Below are 4,937 nucleotides of genomic sequence, written 5' to 3' on the forward strand. Positions count from 1 at the left end.
GCACGTCTTTATGTCGTTGATACGAAATAAAACTTGTACTGTTCGAATCTTGCCAGCACCAAAGTTTTATTCGGTTTAGGATTTTTCACGCATGTCACTCATTGTTGTAGTAAACTGTTGAAATCTTCCGATCGACTTCAATAATTTGAGTTTCCTTCCTTGGCGCTGGATTAAATCAGAGATGCAAGTAAATATCTTCAATTACTGAGCTGGTTTTATTCTCGGTGATCATTATTGGCCCGCGCTTCGCTTAGGCTATAAATCAACGAAGAGAAAAACCTGAAAAACGAGGGGATCCTTATCCTGCAGTGCAGGCACAGTTACCAAATCTAAGATGGTGGCCTTCCTAATAACGAAAATGTGCACTCGACCTCCCGCCAAAATACGCCTGCATGCAGGCTAGAAGATCCTTAACTTACACTCCGGACCGAGAAACTCGAGTCAGCTGATGGCTAGTACAGTGACTCCAGTTTCTAATGACAAGTTTTCCTCCGAAGACCTTGCTTATCACTAAAGATCAATTAAATATTCGGCTTAAATTCAAAAGGTAAATTTATGCACTTGCTCGTGACGTTAATAAGAAACTTTGGCTCCCACTGATAGGCTTGAGGATGACCACGCATAGAGGGGAGAAAGCTATGCTAAGTTTTGGGGAATTTTGTTGTTCTTTGTTTGGACTCATTAGCATAAAGGTGACATCGTTTTGTGATCATTCAGCCAAGAATGAAGTACTGACTCCTGAAAGCGCATTGCATAATGAGCTCTCTCTCTCTCTCTGAAAATGAACGCGATATACCAGATACCCGTAATCTCTGAGCAATGATGCTTTGCAAATTCGAAATTTACAAAGAATTATGCGATCATTAGCGCTTCCTGCGTCCTAAGAATTTTTGTTTTTGACAGTTCTCAGAGAACTGGCTCGTTATATCAAAGCTAAAAAGCTTAATTGAATTGGATATTAACAAGTTCTCTTACCTTTTTGAAGTCAATTTGTAAATGGCATAATATGCCTTTTGTGAGCAAACTAGTATTTAACGAAAAATTGTAAATGACGTCAGACAAAGGGTAAGAGAGATGCGAGTTGTAAAAAGGGCTCCTGTAGTTATTGATGAGTGCAATGCGGACACGAAGGGAACGTTTCCGTGCGTCTGTGGCTAATTATCGACTTTATCGGAAATCCTTAATGTTCAGTCTTTCACACTTGATCTTTATTTCCTAGTTTTTTTTATTAACACCTACACACATTACCGAAATTACTCACAGACAATCATAGTACAGCCACTAGCTGCGCAGTCGCTGAATGCACGTTGGTATGCAAGATCATTCATATTTTCACGGCAGCCATGTTGCATGGCAGGAACAATGAAAATGTTTTGCATCAGAAAGAACATTGTTCCCATAGGAAAAAGAATCTATTGTTCCTGCCACGCAACATGGCTGCCGAGCAAGAAATTCTTCAACAAATGTTCCGAAAATTCTAGATCTCAAATCGTCTTCCGAACAGATATTTTCCGAAATTGACGTTGGGTGCCCCTGTTCAGTGTTTAAACAGCAATTTCTGCTCTGTTGACTGCTTCCTTTTGGGCGCTTTTGTGGGAAGATCTTTGCTTGAGAAACTACCATATTTAGATAGGCATGTTTGATGACGCCATCATAAAAAATTTTCATTACAAAATGCGATTTTTACTTGAAGGGATAGTGCATGCTTTGAAAAAATGACTCTAGAAGTTAAAAGAAGTTGTAAATCTTAGTCATCACTGCAATTTTAAGCCTTCTGGCCTCTTTAACCAGTGAGATATTAGATTTCGAAGAAATTATCTTGACGCAAAGGCGCTTATTAGCTCGTCTTGCTAATGCATTATTATTTTTTAATTTCAAACTTTTAAAGAATCATTGCTCGAGGGATTGCTGATATATCTTGCTCATACTTTCAGAGGTGATTTCCTGACTGATTCATTAGATCGCAACCCAAGAAGAAAAGCTTTCGGAACACTGTGGAGTAGTTTTTGTTGCTAGGCATTCGGGACCGAAGGTCCTGCCCCGATGACTTAATCTGTTTGAAGTTGTGGGGGACCGGAGAAGCTTCCGTTGATACCAGCTCAAAAATAACCCGATTGTAACAACACAAAACAGACTAGAAAAATCCAATGCGTTCACAACTTCCGTGCACTCCAACCAAGGAAACCACTTGAATTAGAGGTGTTAATCTAGTGACCGCTTCAAGTTGTCTCAAATAGAACTTTAACGTCAGAACACATGCGGTGCGACATAATAGCCCAAAACTCAAAATCTTTTTGCAGAGCACGTACAAAAAAAATGAAGTCACTGCTAAAAGGTACAAGTGACGTGTGTTTTGTTATATAAAATAAACCAAAATACCTATTTTGTGACTACATATTTTTCATTGTTTCTTGCAAAGGGCAAGATCAGTTGAAGCCTTCCTCTAGAAAAACCAGAACCTCAAATTTCAAATGCTCTTTCTCCACGAAACTACAGAAAGCTAATTGAAAGAAATCACGAATCCTAATCTCGAATATTTACTTGAGCAAAAGTTAAAATGTTAATCACATATTTACCTTTGCTTCTCTAGAGTTTACTTTTTAATGTTCCTTATTTGTCCCACGGCCGAGGCAGTGAGAGGCATGGGCCTAGCCCTTCGATGACGTCATAAACTAATTTGCATTTTGAAAGAATTTTGGCGACGTAAATTAGCTCTTGATGTCATTGAAGTAATAGAGGCACACCTTTTCATAAATAAATGCCACCATTGTCACTCTTTCTACCTCACTGGGTCTACTGAAAGTAAAATCTAGAGAAGTTATGTGTCCACGCTTTGATGAAAACGGCGGTATATGTTAGACATTGAACTTTTGCAAAAGAAAATACTTTGAGGTTAGGTGAACTTGAAGGATGACCCTTTCTTAGAGATTCTTGACTATTGAGATTCTCCCTTTCATGGATTGGTTTCCCTGTTCTTCATTTCTCGTTATCCCTAAACAAAATAAGCAGTCATATATTTCTACTCAAGCTAAATTTTTTTTAAGGAAGTGTTGAATCAAAAGAACTAATAGAACATTAATTAAACTTAAAAAAGAAAAGACAAGAAAAAAAAAAAAAAAACAGGAAGGGAATTTGATATGTCACCAGCATTAGAGATAATTACATCGCGAGGAAATGTGGTCAAGCTTGAAACCGAACTCCCTCTCCCAAGAGTTTCTGCAAGAACGTCAGCCTGCGCATATAAACGGAGTTTCCGGCCATTTTTTTTTTTTTCAGTAACTCCTGGAGCTATCGATGAAGCCAGCCAGCCAGTCAATAACAAATGATTTATTCCGCTTTAGTGCAGTGTTATTGTGGATGATTGATTATGATTTTATAATCCACACAAAAAAGTCCAAATGAGCGGAAGTGGCCTCTCAGGCACAATTTCCGGCGTCGCCTGGTTCAATCGGATCACGGAATCGATAAGAAGGCTGCTGTTTATTTTTTGTAAGGTTACCCTGGCTGCCAGAGGTTTTTCTCTCTCAGAGCGACGGAATAGGCGAGGAAAAACCTCTGGTACAGGCCGTTGAGAACCTCCGTCCCATGCCTCGTTTGATTGACATCGAGAATACTCAGTAAATTGATAGGTGATATAACCTACCAATCAGCATCTTCGGTTCCCACGGTACATTCGTCTTATTTACTTCGATGTCAAATTCAAAAATTCAATGTTCCATATAAAACTTCGATCTCGAATATGAAGATAAAAACTCAAATTCCGAAGTTGAATTTTGGCGGACATACACGAAAATAAAACAAAATGTAGAACCCACTGAACTTTTTCTGCCCTCAAAGCCTCGATTTCCGAAACTCTGCAGAGTTATGACCATAGTGGGCACGAGAAATCAGGTTGACAGCAATTAAACCAATCAGAGTACTCGTTAGAACAGACAAGTTCCTGGAACCAATCGAATTTCTAGAGTCAAAATCTGACTTTGGGAATATGAAACGGCATCACATTGGACCGGCCTTCTCAAAGAACTCGACGGCCTGTACCAGAGTTTTTTCTCGCCGCTTCGCGACTCGCTATTCCGTCGCTCTAAAAGAGAAAAAACCTCTGGCATCCAGGGTAGTGTAAGGTGTATGATTACAATACTTTTAAGGTCATGCATGAGTATTTATAAGCTACAAGCTAGTCCTGCTGGAGCGTGGAGTCTTACAGGGGACTGAATGTCCCACTGTTCATACCCCTTCATGCCAGGCACTGTCGAAATCTGCAAATAAACGAATAATATATAACCAAACGAATATTTTGGCAATGTATAGATACCCACAATCGATAAACACAACAAAAGCAGAACTGTACAACAGAGCATGACAGAGGGAACAACTCACCGCAATAGCGAAGATCGCAATGCACCGACTACAGCTCCAGAAACAGTCATCGGACGGAGAACTCTAATTTACAGACGAACAAATCGACGCCACCGGCTGATAATAGGGAGCTTACGAAACGAGGACGACGACGGCTACGAGGACTTCATTTAAAAATACGAGTTCGCGTTATTCATATCACTACAAAACTATTTCAAGTAGTTCCGCGTTTAAAATGTGTAGTAACTGTCGAGGAATTAAACTGGTGTGAGTGAGTTGGAAGCGTAGAGAGAGAACTGAAAATTCATCGTCATGTGCTAACGTCCTCCACAGAACCTTGAATTTGGTCATTTCACGTCATTTAGGAGTTGACGGCAAAGACATGTACGAATGTGTAAAACGCACGTGCAGAGCGTGCAGAGCCATTGTTTTTGCTCACTAAATCTATTGTTTTGTAGCGTCGTCGTTGCCGTCGACGTCGTCGTTTCGTAAGCTCCCTAATAACGACCGGTAGCCGTAGAAGTATGCAGCCGAAACTCAAAGAGTCATTTATTCAGACACAAGAAATAAACTCAAAAGAA

Source organism: Montipora foliosa, chromosome 13 (assembly GCF_036669935.1).
Source record: "Montipora foliosa isolate CH-2021 chromosome 13, ASM3666993v2, whole genome shotgun sequence".
NCBI lineage: Eukaryota > Metazoa > Cnidaria > Anthozoa > Scleractinia > Acroporidae > Montipora > Montipora foliosa.